Here is a 25,594-nt window from a genome sequence, read left to right on the forward strand (position 1 = left end):
TTAAGTACACAAATACGTATTGCTTTCATTTTTTTCTGTGCTAAAACACTGACTAAAAACTGGGTTGTGGTTCATAACTTTAATTCTAGTACTTGCAAGGCAGAGACAGAACCCCTTGAGTTCAAGGCGTACAATCTGGTCTACAAAATGATTTCCAGGACAGTTAATATTGTTACACAAAGATATCCTGACTAGAAAAATCAAAAAACAAAACAGAAAATGGGGGAGGACAGGGGTTTGTTTGACTTAGAGATTATAGTCCAGCATCATGTGAAGAGAAATCTAGAATTAGGACAATAAACTGGAGGCAAAAACTAAACCAGAGACCACACACAAATACTTCTTATTGGTTTTCTCTTCGTGGCTTGCCCATCCTACTGTCTTATCAGCCTGGGATGACCTGCCCAGACATAACACTAGCCTATGAGTTAAACCCTCTCACATCCATCCTTCATATAGAACATGCCACATATACTTGCCTAGAGGCCAATCTGATGGAGATATTTCTTCTGTTAGGGTTCCTTCTCTGACAGCTCAGGTACTGTAAGTGATGTTGTCACTATATATTTGATTGTCAGAAATAATAATTCTTGGTAAGTTAGAAAAATATAGATCTAAACTTTTTATGTGGTAGGGACATTTCTAAAAATCCCATGATACATTGCAACTTCACAGGATTGCCCAAAGTTGATTTGGAAACAGAAAGGGATTCTTGACTAAGAACCAAATGTATAGCCCCTATGCTATTTATGTTATTTCCGTTTTCTTGGCCTCAAATTATGGCGTTGACATTCCTCATTTGATAACTTGGGCAAGGTATTATTTTTTTCAATGTTTGCCTCTACTTTGTCTCTACTTGTAAAATGAATGTGTGGATAATAAGATGGATTTGATGAGAATTAAAACAATGCATCATTTGTAAAATACTTAGAAGGCTGCCATTCCATCATAGGCAGTTGAAAAGCTGCCTTTACTCTCCCTTCTCATTATGCTCCCTCTTTTTTCTCTATGGTGATTGGAAAGCAAGTTTCACCCAGGTAGCCAAATGTTAGAATGAGAGGCACGCACTCATGATGAGAAGCCACTGAAAGAATACTCTGAGGATTCTGATTCCTGGTTTAAAGCCCAAGTGTGTTTTCAAGCTGTTATTACTAAGTCACTGAGCCTTTTCTGGCGTATTTCATAGGATAAAGCTGTTCTTTCCATTTGCCATGGTACATTGATTTATCTGGTGTAAAGAATAATTATATTTGGAGAGTCTTTGGTGACTATGGCTTTTTACACACATCAATCAGGGGTCTTCATGCCTAGATCTTTACATCTTAAGCCAAGGAGGTGCTCTTCTTCAGATACTTCTGCCTATGCCTCAATACAACAACAAAAACATTGAAGACCCTAAATCCTAACTCAATAGATCTACAAAACCTCTGGCACCACCTGCCATAAGATTCTGACCAGTGAAATGACCTGTACGTCTCTGATGAATCACCTAACTTTGACTGGTAAGTATGCTGTCCTGGTAGCAAAATAATGCAAGACGTTAGGTTTTTTTTTTTTTTTTTTTTTTTTTTTTTTTTTTTTTTTTTTTCAGTATTTGAGACTATGGCAGGTACAATTCTGTGAAACAACTGTATCCTTTGTTTTAGATTGCTATATTAATCCTCCAGTCAACATAAGTACCTCATTTCTCTCTCCCCCACATCCATGAGCTGTTGACATTTTATTTATTATAAAAATCATTATCATAACACTTATGATCACTACATATACAGAATAAAAAGAAGAAAGTCCTCTTCCATACACTTGTAAATGAGTCAAGTGTGATACTCAAGAACTAGTCTAAGGTTGTTTTTCTGACTAAATGCCAGGCCACCAATCAAACCAATGTTAATTACTACAGCCATTTAAGTTTTACTCTTTTCCACAGATGCTATAATATCTTATGTGAAAAATGTTACAGGGATACTAAATTGTAAAGATCGACTTTTTTTTTTTACAAAGAACTTACACGACCAAGAATGTTGTAAAAGAATAGATAATATAAAACTAACAATTACTCTTCTGACACAATGAAATAATGTTCTCAAACAGAAATTAAAGGATTTAGTTGAAAATAAAGAATGCATTAATGAAGAATTATAATAGGATAAGCTTCCAGATTTGTATACAAAAAAAAAAAAACACAGGAATTACGTGTTTTTGCTCACTGCTAACAAATTCTTTTTTTTTTTTTTTGGTGCTGCTAACAAATTCTATACATGGAATATTTTTTATGTATCACATCACAGTAGAGTGATTGTGAACTACAGAATTTCTTTGTCCTGCAAGTATTACTAAGTATAAATATTAATTACTATTACTGTGATGTCAAGCTGAGATAATTAGAGCTTCATCTATTTTGTAATATGTGTGGTTTGCAGGGAAACCTTTATTAAAATTTTATTATCTGTTAGTGACATAGAATGTGATTAATTGTAAATGCACTTTTCAGTATTTACAACAATGTTTTTCTTTTAAAATATTATCCTAATGATTAAAATCTAGAGTTTGGTTTGTCATAATTACAAGTGTAGTTCTGGTAGCGGAACTTGGTCAAGTATCATAGGATACAATAATGCTAACAAAGGACTGTCAAAAGAGTAAACATGAGCAAAGGCCAGTACAACCTGACATAGACAAAAGTACTTCCTCAAGGAAGTCCAACAGTAATTGCCTGTTTCACTTTAAACAGCTTTGCTTGACAAACTGACACATCATCTGATTTCTAGTCGTCTTAAAGGTTTTTGTTGTTACTCATTTTACCAATGAATGAAAAATAGGCATAGTCTTAATCCACATGGTACTAGGTTCTTGGGATTGACTACAGTTGAAAGTATCATCAACAATAACATGGTAATTAATTATCTATTATTTATTTCTATTCACAATAAATCCAGTAATACTTTGAAAAAGAAAATACTAGATTTTCATTAGAACCATGCCAAAATATGATTGATAAAGAAATATTTCTCTACAGGGAATATGTGTGTACACAATTAACACTGCTTTAAAATGCATTGTTTGAACAATCTTTTGAATAATGTTAAAATATCGCATGTATATTCATATATTATATTTTAGTTTGGTACCTGAAAGTACTTCAAGACAAGTGCAATTAAGACCCACTTAATTTGTCAACTTCTTAACATTACTCCATCAATGCTTACAATTTTCCAGTTATTTCTAAACCATTATGCCACTCCATGGTTACTCAATAAGTAGCTGCTGAGGGAATGAGCTACTTCAAGAATTGAAAAGATATCACAGAAATTTCCTTAACATCTTCTGCAAAAGATTTTCCATGTATTTGGGGAAAAAAACAGTTTTATGGTGTACTCTGAAGATAGAGACGATATTAGAAGGTAGAAAGGCAAGTTAAGATCATGAATATGAAGAATTGATATAAAAATTACATTGTACTAACTCCATCTACAGGTTTAATGTGAGTCCTTATTAAAAAAAATACTCCAATGCTGTTCTCATCAGACATAGAAAACAAACAAGGCAAAATTTTGCATGGAGATACAATTGTCAAAGCAATACCGAAAAAATAAATATTTTTGGAAAGTACCATTGGACTTAATTTCAAATCATACTACATAACCATAGTAATAAAAACAGTATTGAATGGCACCAAGACAAAACAGAGAAAATAAGGTTGAGGACTAAGATTTAACCAAAGAAATCTCATTTACCTGAGTTTTGACAAAGATTCTACACATATAAACTGGAAAAAAACCGTATCTTCAACAATTTGTGATGGGCAGAGATATTGGGTGCTTAAAAGAAATTTCACACTGGCTCAGAACTGAGAGATAGACAGCTATTTATTTAGGAGGAAAACTTACAAAACCAGGATTCTCTGCTTGAAATGTACACTGCAATATGGTAAATATATATTAATACATAAACGATATATAAGTATCTTGATCAGAGGTAGAAATGTACACTGCATTATGGTAAATATGTATCAATACATAAACAATGGGTTTTTTTGTTCTTTTTTTTTTTTTTTTGGATTTTCGAGACAGGGTTTCTCTGTAGCTTTTTAGTTCCTGTCCTGGCACTAGCTCTGTAGACCATGCTGGCCTCGAACTCACAGAGATCTGCCTGCCTCTGCCTCCCGAGTGCTGGGAATAAAGGCTTGCGCCACCACCGCCCGGCTATAAACAATGTTTTAAACAGAGGTAAATGCACGCATGAATACAATATTTAATATAATTTACTTTTGTATCAATATACAAGAATCTATACCAATGTAATTGTCGATAAATAATAACTCATAAATACCAATCTATTATCCCATCATCCAATTTTTCCTCTTTTTTTTTTCCCAAAAGATCCCTCATAAAATTCCTCCCCCAATCCTCAACCATATACCAGTTATAATCAACCCCTAAATGATGTACCTAAGCCTGAGGACAAACTAAGCAGTCAACCTGCCCGAGAGGCGTGAAGTTTAAATCTACATGGGGTGCCAGGTGATGGGCAGAGATATTGGGCACTTAAAAGAAATCTCACATTGGCTCAGAATTGAAAGATAGACAGTTACTTATTTATGGGGAGAATTTACAAAATCAGGATTCTCTGCCTAAACGGCAGAGGGAGATGAGATCCAAAACAATCCAAACTAGTCAAGCAGGAAACAGGGGGAGGAGAGAAAAGGTCTGGAGACATGCTTCTGCATTTGGGTCAATAGTCTATGAGGCCACACCCCAGTAGGTGGGTAGTTACTAGCTGTAAACCTTCCTGCAGCCAACTTGTGCTAGTAATACTGGATTCAATATGCAGAAAATGCAAAAATAACTCTCCAAGAGAAATATTTAACTATTGATAATTAAAAATCTTGACATGAAACTTGATATCCCAAACTGACAGCTGAAAGTTTTGAAAGTACTCTCTTCAATGTCTAAGTTAAGGTAAGAACTTCTAGAATAAGACCTCAGTAGCACTGGAAACAAGTTCAACAATGATCAATATGACCTCACAAAGCAAAAAGACATCTATATAATACAGGAAATTTTGATGTGACTGAATAGACTCCCCACATAATGGAAATCATTTTCAGTATATATTTATCCCATAGATTCTTAAGTATATATTTATCCTAAAGTAGTCTAAACACTGAGAAAATAAATAATCTGATTAAAAAGTGAGCTATGGAAATGAACAGAAAAGAATTATTGTAATTTGTATTCTTTCCCATGTAGATTATAGCTTCAGTAGTTTTGCTTGTGTGTTTCACTTGTAGCACAGTGGAAGTCAGGGAATTAGAAGGAAACATTTTGGGAGCAAACATACTAAACAAGGGGAAGGAAGTATACCTTAGGTGAGTATAGTCATGAAGTACATGAATGTAGCCAGAAAGTAGAACACTGCCAGGTACAAAGCAGAAAGGAAAATGTGAGTAGTGGGAGGTAAGGAAATAAAGATCAAAACCTAAATGAAGGGGCAATGAAAGCTATGTGGAATTCTAGTTTCTCACAACCCAAACTATAAATTAACAAGAGCAGGAATAATAAAACATATGTGGGAGAAAGAAAATGAAACTAGTATTCAAAATGTTCAGTATGACAGATGTGAATAAATGAGAGCTTACAGAGGGTAGTGGAAGTGTTAGCCAAAGAAAGATGTAATCAAACTTGAATTATAATAGTATTCCTCTGCATTGGTGCACAACTTTCCTCCCCAAAGATATAGATTATTAAATGAAAATCTCAAAGTCATGCATGGTATCCATCCCTATGAGCTATTGTCAGGAATGCCGCAAGGGTTCCTAAAACAATATGAGATTTTGTCATTGCCTTTGATTACCCATTAAAGCAACAAGGTAAGAAACTCATTGCTGAAGACACCATATATTTCAGCTATAGAGCATGGAAGGAAGGAATCTCAAATTGACCATGAATCTTTATCCAGAGTGACATGCTTTTGTAGTATAAGAAGGTGGAAAGTGTATAGGCTGCTGAGAAACTCAATTGTCTTTCCTAAAATTGAATTTGTATGCTATACCAGTCTAACAGGTTAATATGGGGGTATTGGTACATGAGTGGCATCACTGCCACAGTGTAGCTATGTATTTTCTGCTTGGATTTTAGAGCTTCTATATAAGAGGGGATTACATTCCTATGAATGTGAGCTAGGTCAAAAGCCCACGGTTGAAGAGGTCATAGGCCCTATGATAGAACCTAACATTTGAATTTTGTTAAATGGTCATGTTGGCAATTCGCCTTGGAAACATTTATGTTTGCTTTATACCTGTAGACCTGACTGCTCTGAGCTTAGTCAGAGGAGCTATTATTGCAGTAAACAGCAGTGAATAGATACATAACTTATCAAAACGCTGATCCTAAAACACCTAAAATCCCCTCAACAGGTAATCTTTATGAACCACCGCTCTCACTACTAAAGGTTAGAGCATATCCCAGAAGAAGGAGAATGAATGTATGAGCTGAAAGGTTGGGAAGAGCACTATGAAATGCTGTCTGCTGGACATAGTGTGAGTTATACACAAAGTACAATAGTCATGGTTATGTGATAAAGATCTGTATATGACCAATCCTGAAAAAATTCTAGCACAGGTATGCAAATTATATCCAGTACTCATGACTTGATGGGATGTTGTTGATGGTGAATAATTATGGAGGGAGGGAACACTCATTATTATTTTTGAAATAGTGGCCAACTATAGGTTCCTCATGCTCCAGTGGATGGAAACACAGGTATGGAAAGTACTAAATAGATTTACTAGGTTGTTCAAAAGAACATGAAATTCATAAGGGCAATTTTTGAAAAACATGGTTGTAACTTGAGAGGGAAAAAGCAGAAGAGTAAATATAATATTTCTTTGTATACATGTATGAAATTTTCAAATGTAAAGAAAAAATATACATAAAAAGGAGTTAAAACCAGTTTGTTTGAGTCCAAGCATTTCTCTACAGTAATTATTGACAAGGTCTTCTCAACAATCTTAAAGGCTTATAGTGGCTAAAAATGGAACAAACTAAATATCATTAAGTTCTTCATTGGACTTTGTCTACATGTCTCTGGAGATCCTGATGTTAGAGAATGAAAATGTCCAAAATTCTTCCTGTGTGTATCAAATTTTGCCATTTGGGGCATAAATGATTGTAAGTACAAGTAGATAAATGCATCATTTAGACTCAAATATGTTGATGATATAAAGAGCACTATCAGTTTAGGTAGGAATATAGGGAATAAAAAGAACCTTTTATGTCTAATTTTATTTCAGAAACATTTTATTTAAACCGACACCAGCATTATCACTTTTCACTTTGTGGTTGTGTAGACAGAAGAATCAAATTTAGTGAGTGAGTTTTTGAAACCTTTATAACATATCGGAGGAAGGCATTTGGCCACGCAGGAAATAGCTGAGAATATTTAAAGGTGAGATTTTATTTAAATAATGAAAGTAGAGAGGGTGAATTGCTTTTAGAGGAAAAGATTCTATATATGATAAAACATTTTGTTCTTCAAAAATCAGTTTATATATACTTTTAGCATACAGGAAACATTAAAATGCTTTTTAAAATGGATTTTGAACATAAGTTGGACTTGCCTTTCTAACTGACATGCATGTAGCCTGCTTACAAAGGTCTATATGATTTTCAGTATAGTTGATTATTCTGCAGCAGTGGGGTTTGCTTGCTGGGAACTATGAGTTTCTCCTGACTCCATCTGTGATGCTGTGAGCAAAGGCATAAAGCCCAAGCATTTTCAACTTTCTATACATTTAAAAGAAGGAATCAATCCGATTTTGTATTTGAAGAGGGTGGGGAAATTTAGCTCGGTTTAATATCCAACTCAAACTTTAACATTCAAACTCTGTACAAAATACTCAAAATTAGTGAAATAGAGTTGAAAGATTGGGTGCATTTGTATGGCCAGAAAGAATTTGCAGACAAGCTGTTTTACAAGTATACCTGAGTTTGAATCCCTAGTACTCATATAAAAGTCAGGCACAACAATATATGACTGTAATGCAAGTTTGGAGACAAAAATGTTAGGGTTTGCTGCCCTGCATGCCTGAGTGAACCAGCAAGCTACACATTTATTGTGAAATACTGTTTCAAAAAGTAATGCAGGAAATGAAAGCTGTAGCAAGACACCTAGGTTCAACCTATGTTCTCCTCAAGCATGTACTTTTGTAATACATGCATATGTCACAGGAATAGAAGATAATTCATATACACCAGAAAAACACACACAAAATCACACACATAAAATAAATAAGGTTGAGTATATTCAAGGCAGAAACCAGAAGTTGACCTCAGTTATACATGCATGCACACATACACATGTACATGCTTGTATAATAAATACATCTCTTCACACAAATGCTAGTGTACATACATTCAGAGATAATCTTCATATGTGCAAATTTGGGTGTGTGGTTTTTCTCCTCTAGTATAATACTTTCTTTATGTAAATTTAGGATGATAATATAATGTGTTATAGTTAGAATATGATATGTCCTCCATTGGACTTAGTGTTTCTAAACGTGGTTCCCAGAGAGAGCTATTGTTTGGGAAAGCTGTTAATCCTTAATACAGTGGCACTTCACTGGTGGGAAACAGATTGTTGTTATCAGGTCTGAATTTTTTTTCATGTAGCTCCACTTATTAGCTTTTTCCCTTTTAACTGACTACAAAGAAAATGTGATCAATTCCATAGGTATCAAAATGTGGGCCAAGATAAACTCTTTAGTCCTTTATATTGCATCTCTTCAGGTTATTGAGACAACAAAAAAGTAACTAATTCATTGCTCTCTGGGACAGCTATATATACTGTACACACACGCATCACCAGTTTAGTAGATAGTCTATCTTCTATAAAGCCAAGGTAAAAGATATCAATCAGCATTGCTTTTTCTCAGACGTGTTTCTAAATGTTGTATTCTTATTTGAGACCCCCCTTTCACTTTATGATAACATTTATTCTTCCTGCTTTTTCTGCATTCTTCTTTCCTTTCTTTTATCTTCTATATCCCTCCCTCTTCTTTATATTATCCTCCATTCATCCTCCACAGTATTCTAATGTGACATGATACTGATATTTGAAATGTGCTACCTAACATTACCAATAAAAGTAAACACAAATTCTTTCTTGTAACTTTTTGATAGTAATAAGAAGATATAAAGACTAAAAATATGTATCATGAAGGAAATCAATTTTGTATGTATGTACTTTAATTTTGTGGTCAACAGTTAAAGGAGCAGGTGTTTTTTGATTTCAAACAAATGATACAAGAAAGAATGAAAGGTAAATTGAAATAGTTCCTAAAATTGTTCTCAATGAATTTATATAAATGAAAAAATGATTGAACTTCTTGTGTTTATAAATGGAGAAAAAGAGAGACAGAGATAGAGACAAGAGAGAAAAGGAGAGGAGAAGGCAAGGAGAGAAGTGATATTAAGGAGTAAAGAAACAAAGAATAGTGTGGAGAGACAGAGAAAGGGTGTCCACATCTGTTTCCTGGCATGGACAAACCATTCAGGAGGAACACAGTAGTTCTGATAACTGAGTAGAGTCCATCACCACCAGCATAGTTAGTGGCTAGTCCACATTATTCCCCTTTTCCCCACTCCATGGAGAGTGACTGGATGTGCAGCAACTGTGCGGTGACTCTTGCAAGATGAAGCACACTCAAGATCAAACATCTTTGGGAGCAATAAGCATCAGTCAAGAAGACACTTTCTGTGGATACTTGAGAAGAGCAACAAGGCTGTCCTTTAAGGAAGGTGTCAGAATGGGTGTGATGCTAAGTAAATTTGGGGCAGAGAGTCAGGAAATCACTTTTCAATCGACTGTCAAATCCAAGCAGAAATGTGTCAGAAGAGTCCCCGCCCCCCAGAATTCTAGTGTAGTGGTGGTTTGTATTACCAAGACAAGGCAGCTGGATTTCAGTTAGTAATTAAACATTGGGTTCTGATAGTTCTCTGCTTAATTATGCTCTGATTTTACTAAAGTAACTGCTGCAGGTTGGGTTCTTTAAAAAATGATTAGCCAACTGAACCTCCTTCTAGATTTAATAGAGGAAAAGGAGCACCAGTGAAAGTAAACTAAAAATGCTGTACTAGTCTTCGAAGCCCAAGATATAGTCATCAACAATACTGGAACATAAACTGACATAGATAGTATCTGTAACAGGATCATCACAAATTACAAATAAAGGAGCATATTTGAATGGATAACAGCCCAGTGAGTACAAGATATATGTTCCTTCCACAGGGGTTTTCGATCTATGCAATAATTATTCTTGGTTTGATTTCATATTTATTCTTAGTAACAAAGGAATATTCTATAGTAATTCTCTCCTGTTCTATAATCAATAAATTTTGAAAATAAGTATGCCAGAATAAATACTAATACTTCAAACTGATATCAGTCTCTGTCTACACTGGCATAAGCTTATGCCCATCTGTATTTCCAGCATTTACTTAGAATGATACTTGCAGTAGATCAGATAGGCTTCCTTAGTCATATAATTACTCCCTAACAGAGAATGTTCTTTCAGTTTCTAAGGCCAGTAAATCACCAGTAGGATGTTATTGTATGTATTCTGAGACCAAGTTTATGAAAAGCAAATGTTTTTAAACTTCACTGTGGAGTTCAGACATATCTGGATCTCCTCATGGAGAATGCGCCTTCCTCCCCTTTCACCTCTGTTCTTTCTCTCAGTTCTTAGAGCAATATGTAGGCCACACACATACACATATGCAGACTGCCACTATTAAATCAAATAGAAGTTCTATGTCTAGATTACTTGATTAACCATTATGATATCAAAATTTATGGGAAGCACTGCTTTATGTGAACTGTTCAAGCAAGAACAAAATAATATAGATATATCCATTGCTAAATACGGGGAAATGAATTTGATGACAGCTAGTAATTTGATGATATTTACAACTGAGTTCTCTAGAAAATTTCATCCTTGTTTTGAGGATTTCTGATTATTAATAATGGACTTTTGTTAGTTAAAAGGAACCATGATTAATCAAATACATTTTATAGATGCCTTTATTAAAAATAACAAATACAAATTGTACTCAACTGTTTATGGCATTAAATACTATTGAGGACATAATGTAATCATCATTTAAGAAAATTTTATTATTTTAAATAGATTGTAGCCCCACATAAATGACATTGTGGAGAGTGATGGGGCATTGAACTCATTTGACACCTCATCCCAATCATTTTTTTTAAATTTATTTATTTATTAAAGATTTCTTTCTCTTCCCCGCCACCGCCTCCCATTTCCCTCCCCCTCACCCAATCAAGTCCCCCTCCCTCGTCAGCCGAAAGAGCAATCAGGGTTCCCTTTACTAATCCCAATCATTTCTGAAAGGCCATTAATTTGACAGTAGGAGGACATATAAAGAGCTAGAGAGAGTCAGTATCAAAGGGCATTAAGTGATGAAGTGGAAGGGAGAAGTAATATAATTATATTTTACTTAAAATGTAAAATAAAAGAAGTTAAAATGACTCAAAGGAATAGATGGACTAAAATTTTAGAGGGAAATTTTGTAAAACCAATTTTGGAAACAAAGACAAAAACAGATAAGAAAACAAACCAAAAAGGACAGGCCATAGCTTTGTAGAAAGCATTTCTAAGCTAGGTGTGGAATCTCACGCCTAATCCGAGCACTCAGGAGGCAGAGGCAGGAAGACCTCTGAGTCTGAGGCTACAAAGAAAGTTCTAAGAAACCAGGGCTGAGAAACACTGTCTCAAAAAACAAAACAAAATCTACACCCCTAAAAATCAAACAAACAAAAGGAAAAATCAAACAAAACAAAACAAACAAAAAAAAACAAAAAAATAAACAAACAAAACAAAAAATCAAAAAAAAAAAACACAAAAACCCAAAGAAACAAAGGATTTTTAGAATCATCAAGATCAGGAAAACCAGCATACGATGAAATATTGGGTTCTAGTTTTTCAAAAGTCCAAAATGTTGCTTAATCAACTACTTAAATGTTATTAAGACAAGGGGAATAATTATAATAATATAAATTATTTAAGTAATAATAATTCATATAATTTATATAAATTAATTATATAATTAATAATTACAGGTTTCAGTTTGAAATTGGTAAGGTTGTCATAGTGATTTTGAAAGAATAATGAAAGAGTAAGTTTACAAATGATTTAATGGGGATCATTGACAAGGAGAAAACAGATGAGGAGAATACTGGCATTAACATGTGGTTGAGTCCAAAAAATTATTTTAAAAACGTATGCCCCTATGGTGAATTCTTCAGCAGTTGAAATCTAATTTCCTGCCTTAAGGCATGATTAATTCCTAATTTACCATTTATTTACCAATTGAATACTTATATTATTTAAGTGTATATATGCTACTATATGTACAGTACCATATTGTGATATATTAAAAATAACTACAAGAACTTCCATATTAACTCCATGAACATAATCAAACTATTTGCCTTTGTTTTTATCACAGGCATTACTTTCCACAATGTTTTATTTATTTAGCTATTTATTTTACATAGATTGAGACCAATGCATTGTAATTTGGTGCATTATATCTTGGGATATTTTTGTATCATAGTGGATATTTGAAAATGTCTGGAAACATTGATTTTCCTCATAAGAAGATATGCTGCTGACAGTTGATGGATGATGTCCAGTGATTTATCTCTGCATCTTATAGAGACAGGAATCCTCAGATACATAGAAAGAATGATGAGACCCCAAATTTCAGCAATGCTGTAACTGAAAGCTCATGATATAATGTATGTGGTCTAATATAGAATGGTGTATATACTAGAACATAATATTATTATCAACTTTAATGTGAAATTATGTGTAATAAGAATTTCCAGAAGTCATATAATAATAATCTGTATATAAAAGGATGGATCTCCTGCCTTACTGGTGTAATTATCTGCACTTAAATATAATTATCAATATAATTATCTATCTTGAATTGAGAACATAATTATAACATACCTTTTATTTATTTTCCCTTTAGTCTTAACACATTTAAAGAACTTGACAAAACATCAGTGGAATTTTTGTAGAAGAAAGCAGACTCAGTTGACAAGTGCCATAAGGCATAAGTTAGCATTATTGTATTTGTAAATACAAAGAACACAATTCTACCAGCATGCAATGTGTTAGGAACACTCAAATTTTTTACTAATAATAATGAGCAACACACATAAATTTTCACCCTCCAATTCCTTGTTGTACCTTTGTAAGTGTTACTTTAATTAAGTAATTCTGTATTACGTATCAAAGATGTTTCTGATACTTTATTTATACTAAAATTATGCTTTGTTTAATGTCTTAAAATTAAGAAAGACCTATTTTTTCATGAATCAAATCTATCTACTCATTTGAGAGGCTTTGTACATGCAGGCTATCCCCTTTGATAAGGAGAGTTTAATGATGCCTCACTGAAAATTTCAGTGAGAAGGACATCACATTTCCTAGCTATTAAATATGTCCCCACTTGTCAACAGTGTCAAGACTAGGAGTCCTTGTTTTAACATATGTAGTTCAGTAATAAGGAATTCCTTAGTACCTAAGATCCTTCCTCCATTTCCCCTCAAAGAAAGGAATGACAGGAAATAAATTAGAAGAATTCACTTTGGTGACTAATTGGATATGGGAAGTGAATAGAAAGAAGAGTAGATTTGGGTGCCCCTTAGGTGACTCATTTGGACATCTACTTAAGCATTTCACTTGTCCTGACAAAAGCAAGGGCAACTAAATGCATAAACAATTCTACTTCAGTCCTCAACAAAATCTGCAGACTGATTGCAGTGATTCTCAACCTTCCCAGTGCTGAGACCCTTTAATACAGTTACTCATTTGTGGTTACCCCAGCTATGAAATTGTTTTCTTTGCTTTTTTACAGCTGTAATTTTGCTACTGTTAGGAATGGTAATGCAAACAGTTGATATTTGGAATGGTCCTAGAAGACTCCTCTAAAAAGGACCCATAGGTTGAGAACTCAGGTTTACAGTCATTCTTCTGTGATGCCACCCTTTCAAGTTGGCCCCATAAAGAGGGACAAGAAAAGGAAGACTTCAGCGTGGGGAAAAGTGAGATGTGCCTGCAAAAGAAATGACACTCTGCTCAATGAACTTGCCCAACTACTAAAAGAAACCAAGAACACCAAAAAAAATAATAATAATAATAATAAAATAAAATAAAAAAATAAAAAATAAAAAAAAATAAATAAATAAAATAAAATAAAACTTTAATCCCAGCACTCGGGAGGCAGAGGCAGGCAGATCTCTATGAGTTCGAGACCAGCCTGGTCTACAAGAACTAGTTCCAGGACAGGCTCCAAAACCACAGAGAAACCCTGTCTTGAAAAATAAAATAAAAAAAAATAAAACAAACAAACAAACAAACAAAAAAAACCCAACTACTAAAAGAAACCTCCCATGATATTGTACTCAGCCTTACGAGTTGCCTGGACCCTTCTTCAGAAAATCCCATGTGAATCTGCAAATTGTTTAAGTTATTGTGCTTATTTTAGAAATGTCCCATATGGCCTCATATATTTGATTAACCCTTCCCAATGTGGTGGTGTTGGTTGAGAGGGTTGGGGAACTTTTAAAATATAGAATCTTCCTAGAAGGAAGCAATTGACTGGGGGCATGATTTCAGGGTTTATAGCCTTACCCATTTCCTGTTCTTTCTCTCTGTTTCCAGCTGGGGGAAAGTTGTAATCTCTCAAAGTTCTGCTCCAGTGACCTGCTGCTGTGCTCATTCAGCTTCATTTGGACGCTATCTCTCTGGAACCACAAATTCCCTCTTTCACAAATCAGATTTTTTTAAAAGAAAAAAAAATAACACAGACATCATGGCTAGAGTTTTTTGTTTTGTTTTTTTTTTTCCTTTTCCTTTAGGGCATTTTCAGGACTCAGCTCTACAAAATGACTGTTTTCCAAGTACTAACACCACGGTAGAAGACAATTTTTGAGAGTAATACTGTCACGGCCTGTACTGTGGAAATGCACATCACATATCTTTCAAGTCATGACTTTCAAAGTCATTTATACTTATGCCTATCTCTAACTATTTATATGGTGAGAGGACGTTAAAAATGACAATTTCACTCATAAATATCGACATTCAAAACTAATGTTAGAGCCCCTCTTGTGTAAAATTCTTTGATTGCTTTTTCCTGTGATTCCTTACTGAAATCTTTGGAAGCAGGTGTTCAGAATCAGGGATGGACTCAGTGCGCCACTGCTCATCACGCTCACAGTGTCTCAGGGGTTCGCTTTCATTCAGGCTTCTGTTTCAGGAATTTAGCAGTGTCTTCTGCCATGCAGTTACACGAATCCCTTGTAACTAGTCTACCACTGCATATGCCCAGCAACAGTCTGAAAATACCACTAAAAGTCTTTCCTATTGTTATTATGTAAAGTGCCTATTTTGAATTTTTACACAGATTTTAATTCTTGGTGTGTCAGAGGTTCATTTATGAAATAAGTAGAGGCATAGTGTAGGGATGATAGGAGTCTGCCACATTTTTTAAGGAAAACTAGAGATTGGTCACCAATTTTTTTTTTCTTTCATTTGAACAACATTGTATAATTGTTAAAGAAATTCTGCCAATGTGGCAACCATTTCTTTTTGGGCCCCTTAAACCTTAGGAACCATTTCATATATATGCTTCATTTTTCTACCCAGGGATGCCCTGGTGGCCTTCTGAGTCTCTGCTACTAAGAGCCAGCCTCCGTTTCTCAGTGGCACAAACTGATGCAAATGGTACATTATACTTTCAAATCTAATGATAATGTGACAGGCAGAAATCGGTCACATCCCTGAGCAGTTTGCCAGAGTCAACTCCCATCTCTTGTAACTGTCTTAGGCCTCAATTTGCTCACTGAGCAATAGCAACATATTTATTTTGTAAATGCCTTAATAAAGTGAAATGGAGTCATCTCGCCAAGACTGAAAGGCAAGCACAGCACTTTGCAGAGGTTTCCATGTCTCTGAATCCCTAGATTTCTAGGGATTCATTTGCTCCAACTCAGTTTCAACACCACTGATGCTTCATGTTACCTAATTGTCACCAGGAATGTTAGACACACTGCAGGAGATGAAACAGCCTTCTCTCCTATTCATTACATAGTAACAGCAAGTTTTGGGTTTGATGGGAAAATGATTGAAGGCATTGTCAAATATCCTCTAGAGAGAAAGTGACTTATCTTGAGCACTGAAATTAAACTTGAAATAAATATTGATCCCCCTCTCTGTTTCTTGTTCTCTACTTCATATCACCTGCATCTTGCTATTTTCCTCCCTTTCACCATCCAACCTATGGTCCTTTCATATAGGCAGGGAGGATGCTCCAGCTGTGAAGTTAAAAACTCAACATAGAAAGAGAGAGGAGAAGGACTAGAGAATAATAATACCAGGATTGTTTGATAAGCTCTCAGGAAATAGATTATTGTGTATATATGTATGAATAAATTTATGTGTGTGTACATATAATATGCATGGGACTAGGGATTATGTTTCAGAATTAAATATGATCATGACACAATTTGGATCATGTGTCTTCATTTTAAATTTTAGTTGTCTCACAAAACTGCAAAATAATCGACTATTATCCACAAGTAATTAGAAACATGCAATTATTTCTGTATTGTTTAAGCCTGTACCTTTTGATTATTTCTGCATTTTACTTTCACTGACTCTACTTTGGTATTTTGTGTTCCACAAGTAATACGACTAAAATATAACCAGTACTTATGCTTCAAATTCCTTTCTATCAAACCATGAGACCTGAAAGAGGAAGCATGTGCCTACCGCCTGGAGACTTGAGCAAGTGCTCAAATTACTTTGGAACCTTTTTTTTATTAATCATACCTCCAATATAACCGAGAAGGATTAGCAGCTCCTGGATAGAAGAAAATTATAGGCTAATAGTTTAAGTCACTGCCATACATTGTTTATGATCAAATAGTGACACAATCAATTGTACAACTGGAGTTCTACTCGGAACACTGTGTGGGAGGCATGCCACTTAAATCAGTTTTCCTCTAACTCCCCTCACAAGCTGTGTGCACAGTTACCAAAGTGAAATCTAAGGCATCTGCCTCTAGATGAATTATTGTTCACACCTACCTAGCTACGAAGGATCCTTTTCTCTTAACCCTACGCTTATCTGTTTTGTTTGTATGTTTTGTTTAATAATAACCTTGTCTTCCAATCTACATATCCTGCCCATGTGAAATTTACATTTAAATAATCCCACCCAAAAAGTATGTTATAGATCTGAGTAGGTGCTGAAAACTAATATAAAAATGAATTCGATAGGATTTCAAATATTTTTATTTCTAATAAAAATTTAGACCAATCATCCTTTTTTGTGTACATGGTTCCCTCATCATAAATGAATATGACTGGAATCATTGAGTTAAAAACTTTAAAAGCATATCTATTATGTAAACAGTGTTCTGTCTGCATCCTTACCAAGGACGTGCATCAGATCTCATAATAGATGGTTGTGAGGCCTTGTGACATTTCTGTGTAGGGACTCAGGACCTCAGGAAGAGCAGTCAATATTCTTAACTTCTGAGTCACCTCCCCAGCCTTGAGTTAGTAACTTGTAAGATGTCTTCTAACAGGTGTCATGTTAATTCTTGCTTCAGACTGATTGTGTAGTCAGATGACATGATTTCTCTGTCATCAGACTGTGTTCAGAAGCTCAGTAGATGACCTTTACTTCACAAAATTACCAGTTTTATTTGGAGATATTCACCGAGTTCTGATAAATCTAGATAAAATGTGCATGCAATTAATAATGTTTCTAAGAATAGTAATCTGCTGGATAAAACACTCTGACATCTGAATATTCTAGAACTCTATTGATTGTTGAGTTTTTTAATTATTCTATTTTGTGGATATTACAAAATATTTACATAATTTCCCCCAGTGGACCACTTGTGGGCATTCATGTCCTTCTTGTTATTAATTTTGCAATTATTAAGTAATGAAACACTTATGAACTAGCCAAACGTATTAGCTAAAACTAAGCTAGTCTAAAAAAGTATCAATGCCAAAAATAGAAGCATGCTTCGTGTATCCATATGGCCTTAGGTAGCTTAGCTAACTGCTTTGGAATAAACAATAAAATGAAAAATTAAGTTGAACTTTAAGTTATACATCTTAGGATACATAGCTGTCAATTCTGCCCACATTGGAACAGTGGACCATTACAATGCTTGTTTTCAAAGACAACAATCCCAAATTGTTGTATATATTATATTTTAAAAAAGACTCTTACTGGTCTCAATATTCTTACTTCTTTTCTTTTCTTCAGTATGACTATTTTCGTGTTTAATTCTTAGTGAAATCATATGGAAATATGTGTTAAGTAGATTTTTACTTAATCAAATATTTTTTAAGAAATTAATCAGACTTCCTATCAGAATGAAATCTCTTCTTAAAACCTCTTTTTAATTTCCCGTCCCTTCTGCTTGTTTCCTTTCTTTTCTCCCCTTCTTCCTTCCTTCCTCCCTTTTCCTTCTTCTCTTCTTCCTTTTTTCCTTTCTCTCTCTTTTATATTTTTCCTTTCTCTCTTTCATCCTCTCCCCTTCCATTTCCCTTTCTTCTTTCTCCTTTTCTACTTTTTCTAGTGTGTCCCTGATCTAATCCCATATTCTGTGATTTTTTCTATTCCCTGTAAGGTTGTGTTGGAGGAATAGACCAGTGTGATATGAAAGCAGTTGAAGAACCTGAAAATGTAATTGTATTTTTAGTTTTATTTTCTATAGTGGCATGTTATTCAGTCCCACATAATCCTGCTGTCTCACATTTTCCTGTGCAATTAAGAATATCAGGTGCAGATTTCCTGACCAACCTGTAGATAATATTACTGACACAATGTTATTTATCAGAAGGTAAACCTCAGGATGAACATATGAAGTAGCTGAATGAAAATGTTGTGTGGGTACATATATAAAAGTAACAAACATGAATACAAACATAAATACACACATACACATGCACATGTAAACACACACATAGCCATATATACATGTATACACACATGCAAATATGTACACACATGTCAAACATACATACATGTTGACGTGCAAACACATTCACACAAACATCTCTATACACACATACACAATACATACAAAAATACACACAAAGGAAATCACAAACATTCACACACATATGAAAAAATACACATATATAAACATACAGGCATATATGTACATGCATATACATACACATGGAAACACATGCATCTATTTGTGTGTCCATATGCATATATATATACACTTGTACTCACATAATACACACATATATTATATACACATGTATATACCTACTCACATGCACATACATACATATGCATGGCTGCAGTATATGTTGAGCTACTATTATTCAAAATGAGATAATATGTAATAGTATATTTATTTATTAATATATAGATTTCCTACTTTTATCTTTACAAAAAAAGTATATCTTGTATTTTCTTCTTCTATTTGAATACATTATTTTATGCCCAATGAACAACAAACCAAGCCACACACTTCTTGATTCGGCTCTCTACTTCCTCCTTAGTAACTCGGCTTACATCCCAGGGACCTCAGTGTTAGCCTTTGCCATGGATCAGAGCGCAGCCCAGATGGAAGCTATTACCTGGAATTGCTTTTAAAAGTCACCAGGTACCTTGTGGCTGCGAATATTCCACAGCTGTTCTCAGAAAACAAGCATGCCATTTTCATTGCCCAGGAATGGAAATACCAAGTTTCACTTTTCTTGGCCCACACTAGATGTGGAAAGTTGCTTTAGTCACAGCCCAGGGCTCACATCTCCACATTGTGAGGTCTCTGATCACGACTTCTGTAGTCCTTCAGGTCCAATATCAGCTGGAGTGCTGAGTAAAAAGACGCACCAGTTGCTACCTAAGTGTTCAGGCACAACAGAAAATAGTGTTTCCAAGCCATGTGAGAAATATTGCTTTTTATTGTAAAGAGGTCCCAAATATTTTCAAATTTTTATCCTTCCCCCACTCCTTCTTTTTCTACTGCTATTATTATTATTATTAATACTCACACAATCACCATGATTACAGGTATCACAAATTTTTTTTACATGCTGTTAAGGAAATTTATTTGCATTCATTAGTTCTTTAATTTCCACTCAAGTAATCAAGGTAGATAATTTGCAGAATCAGTCAATAAGGAAATGGAGGTCACTTGTATATCGTGAAGAGTACAGACACAGATTTAAAATTTGTGTTCATTAAGTATGAATAAAAAACTAGTTGTCTACCACTGTGTTTCTTTCCACATATTTATGTAGCAATGTAGATACTTGTCTATATGACCTTCATACTTTGGTGGTGGACAGATCAATACTGCAAAATGAATGCATTAATATAAAATTCTAGGAAACAAATTCCAAGATGATGACATACCCTTTTTGATCCATTGGTTTTTAAATTACATACATACAATATAATATATGTAAATGTATGCCATACATATACACACATATATAAGCTTACACATATTTTGCAAATAAAATAAAATAAAGAAGACACTTTTACTTTCTGATAGCCAAATAAAGAAAATAAGAAAATTGATTTTACCTTATTCCTGAACAATATAAGTACAAGGTTTGAGATTCCTCTGTTTAATGTGAACAAAAGACATTTAAACTGGTTGTTCATTTTGATTCACTGGAGTTTTGGAAATACTGATCAACTTTCAAAGAAAGTGAAGGAAAAGGAAGCTACTAATGAAAAAATGTCAAAATTGTGCCTTAGTGATATTTATTTTTAAATGAGGATATTGTTCTTAGAACAGTTAAATGTATTGGGAATGAAGAATTTAAGGAGTTGTCAGCAATGTATCCAGTACACAAGACAATGGACAATGTTTCTTTTTCATGTTTCTACTCATTTATAAAAGATAACAAGAAAATTACTCTGTCTTTTGCAATTGAAAACCTAATCAAATTCACCACCAAATTAATAAAGGTACCGTGATTTCCAGGAAACTATTCCATCGAGATGAATAGGTTATAAGAAAACCCATAGGAATTCTGGCTGAACAAGAGATCTTTCTTATTTCCATACATAATCTGAGATAGCATCTGAAAGTGATTTTGTTGAGGTGTGGCCAAAAATGAACCATGTCCTCATTGGTTTTGAAGTTGGGGTGTGTATTTCGTATGTGTGCGCGCGTGTGTGTGTGTGTACATGTGGGTGGGTAAATCTGTATGTGTGGGTATCATCATCCATGTGCTCACATATGGAGGTAAGAGGAAATGTTTGATGTCCTCCTCTACTGCTTTCTACCTTATTCTTTTGATACAGGGATTCTCAATGTACCTGGATGTTTGCTGTTCAGGCAGGCTGGCCATAAAATTTCTGCACTACTTTTGTTTCCACCTCATCATTCAATCAGCACTGGGCTTTAAAATGGTCAGAAGCGACCCCATGCTTTCGGAGAAAGCACTAGATGCAAATTGATTACCACGTGTGTGTGCAGCAAGTTCTCATAGCCACTGTGCACATCTCCCTACAGCTTGCTTTGAAAATTTAAGGTTGAATCCTGACATTTTTCTTTCCTAAAAAAGATTTTAATTGATACTATATGGTGATTGTTCTTTGAAAAGTTAGCCTTTCATAAATTATAAATATAATGTGATAGGAATTTTGAGAATCTTCAAACTTTTATTTTGGTTAATTTTGCTATTTCTAGTAGATAGCATATATTGTTCATTCGGTTTCTACTAGAAAAGGCAGTTAAAATCGATACATTTATCCAGATTCTTGGGATTTATCACCCCATGTACATACACACTCTGCCCATATACACACTTAAGTCAAAATATAATTAACTTAAATGATGCCAATCGATATTCTGCTATACTCATCAATTGATGCCTACCTCAACAGTCATGAGAGAGGCTTTACCAAGAAACTGCTTGAAACAGATACATAAACCCACTGGAAAACATTAGGCTGAGATTTGGGAAATCTTCTGGAGAGGGAGGGATTATACAAACCAGAATGGTCAAGAACATCGCGCGTGCGAGCACGTGCACACAAACACACACACACACACACACACACATACACACACACACAAATAAATAAATAACTTGGGCTCGTATAAGCATACAGAGTCTGAAGCAATAACCAGGGAGTATGGAAGAGACTGAGTTAGGCCCTCTTCATGTATTTGACAGCTGTGTAGCTTGGTCTACTTATGGGGCTCCTAACAGTGGGATCAGGGCCTGTTGCTAACACTTTGGATGGTTTTGGGGAACCTATTCTTCCTAGAGGGTTGCCTTATCCAACCTTAATACAAGGGGAGATTCTAAGTCTTTCAATAGCTCTATTGTCCGTACTATGTTGATATTCATGGGAGGCTTGCCCCTTTCTGAACAGAAACAGAGAGGAGTGGATTAGGGGAGGAGGTAGGGGTAAGGAATGGGAGGAGAGTGAGGAGGAAAAACTTCAGTTGGGATGTAAAATAAATCAATTTAATTTAAAAAATAAAAAATAAAACTATCATGTACTTAATATTCTTCATTGTTCATTTTGTTGTAATGACTGCATTAAAATGAGAAGATAGAACAGGAAAAATGAAAGAAAATGTACCATCCCATTTTTACATTCTGTATTTCAGTTAAAAACAGAAACATAAAAGATTTTATCAATATTTTGTTTTGCTTTCTTTTTAAAAATCTGGTTTGCACTGATTTGAGTAACGATCCATTCTGTAAGCAGAGAAAGATTATAAACAACATGAAATTGACACTGTTGTTGAAGATATTTAATTTCAATTGACACAACAAGAGTAATTGAAGATGTGGGAGAGTCTATATAAAATGGTAGGATAACCCATAATGCCATGCATAAACATCTTTAACAGAAAAGTGGCTGAGGAATTTAAGAAGTTCCAGAGCTTTTAATCAAAGAATGTGAAAAAGAACATAAGCCCTTGAGTCTAATGCCTAGCCTGTGTCCTTTTGTGTCCACATAAGGGAACATTTTCAGATTTCTACTCTAATTTTGCTGAGGGGTAAAGACATCGGATGAAGATTGAGAGCCTTTGAATTGACTTTTCCATGTTTTATTAATGCAACCATAAAAGATACATCATCTCTCTTCAGAATAGGAGGTGTGGTGATACCTGATGCCTCACCTCTGTCGTTTCTATAAAAATTTGAGACATAAGACCCTTATCCTTAATGGTGATAGAAGGTAAAAGGTCCCATATATTGTAGATTTCATCTTGTTGTTTCCTGTTTCTAACAGACTCAGTTTTATTGCCAGCTCAGTACTGTTAACATATTTTTTCTCTTACATAGAAAGCCATGAAATGGTTGGAAACAGATTAGTTTATGTCAGTCCTTTGAAGGGAAAAGAATGTAAAAAAAAAAAAAAGAAAATTTCTTAATGTAGGGGAATATAGTAAATAATACTTTCTGGACCATTGGTCAGGATTTTCCAATTTTCAGTTAATTCATTTGTTCTATAGAAAAGCATTGAGAATAGACACATTATGAATTAAATTCATATAAGCTTTAGGGAATTAAATGGCTCTAAAAAAATCCATGAATTCCATTTATGCATTCCTCCATTAGCATTCTTAAGATACTAATTGTGTTTCCACAATTAGTTATTCTATATCAGTTACCAACAGTTGACAATCAGGGTGGCTTGGAAATGAACATTTTTCAAATACATCAAATAAGACTTTATATATTTAAGAACATCTGAAAAAAAGACACTGAGAAAAGTAATTTGAGCACAATGTGGATTACCCAAATCTGTTTCTTATTATAAAATGTTTCCAAAGACCATTAGAGAAAAAAACTCGGGATTTACACTGCAATAGATAAGTAGCCACAGACTCAAAGTTGATATTTAAAAGGCAACCGTGGAATTTCATATTCTTTTTCATACAATATTCTTTAGATCTTTTTGTTCAGCGTGAACTCAGTGAGATATGCAGCTGTGTAGGCAATGGGAAATCCTTCGTACATTTTTGTATGCTATGTTTGTGCACTTCTCTGGATGCTTTAGTTCCATAATTCTATGCTTAGGTGCTTCCTGAAAATGTGGTACAAACCATTCAGGCAATGAAATGCACTTCCCAAACCCATAGGGCTTGATGACCCCTACGTCTCTAGATTTGTTTAGAAAACCATAATCCATGTCTTAATTGTGTAGGTAGGAGGGCTGATGTGTACCTGACACAAATCCTGCCTCTGAGCAGCAGACCATCAAGTCCAATATCAACAAACTTCCAAAGCTGAGTTTCAAAAGTCATACTGTTAATCTTGTTTCAAATGACTATAGGAAAAAACAACCCAGAGAGAAAAGAACACCTTCAAGTTCTCTGTCAGAGACAGAAAGAAGTATTTTTCAAAACTCTATCCAAAATGACAAATATTTTAGCAAATTTACTGACTAGACACATTGTATGAGAGGGGGACCATTACCAAGCAATTAAAGGAGTTAGAACATTGAAAGGGATAAGGGAAATATCAGAATCAAGGTAATTTCAATCCATCAGACAATTGCAAAGACGCTCTTATATCTTTGGGATTCAGCTCATTGCCCAGGAAGAAATATTAGTATGGAGAAGTTGATTGGAAACTTAAATTTCCCAATGCTTGACTGATATTTTTTGGAGGAAAAAAAACATTTGTTTTTAACTCTATTAAGGTTTAAACACCTGACAGTAATAAATATCATTAATAAGCCAACATTTATTAAAATGTGTCTGCCTACGCATTTGTACAGAAGCGAGAAAGGGAGAAAAGAAGGGAAAAGTAGAGGCAGTGTGTGTGTAGAGACATAATCTACTCTGAAAAACAAGAACAAAAAAGCCTGAAGTATCAAGAAACCCACACAATCTAACACAAGGCTGAGTCTTAACTTTGTATTATTGAAACCAGGAGCTTAATGTACAAAGGAATCCATTATATAAAACAAATGCACATTTTGACTGGACAACAGATTATCACTTGTGTTTCCAGATGGTAATATATTTCAAAACTACCCAGGTGAGCTCTGCTTCACAACCCTATACCTGTCCAAAGGAGGATTTTTGTATTTTGTTTTAGAAGGGGATTCATCTGAGAGCGTGCATCTGAGTCCTAGCTTCACAGTTCTTATTTGACAATGCATCACTTGTCCTAAAACTAAAAAGGTGAAGAAATGAAGCAAGCACAAAAAAAAAAAAACAAAAATTTGACTCGCTTATGTTGTTTTGTTATCAAAGTAATGAACATTGCGTTCATAATATTTAGCAAGTAGGGAATGTGAGTTTATCTGAGATGAGGTTGATGGAAGTGTCTTTTCATTCTAATTATCATCAATAATGCAATTCATGTGCAGATGAGGACTGATTGTCATTGTGATAGCAACTGATAGCAACAGTTTCCAGTGCAATGCTTTCAGAGAGGAAAGGTTGATGTGAGACTTAACAGAAAAACAGATGCACAGCACAACTTCCATGTGTCAGTGAGGGTGTCTCTGGGTGT

The sequence above is a fragment of the Microtus oregoni genome, unplaced genomic scaffold, assembly GCF_018167655.1.
Source record: "Microtus oregoni isolate MIOR12 unplaced genomic scaffold, Mior012 000043F_ref0000047, whole genome shotgun sequence".
Classification (NCBI taxonomy): Eukaryota; Metazoa; Chordata; class Mammalia; order Rodentia; family Cricetidae; genus Microtus; species Microtus oregoni.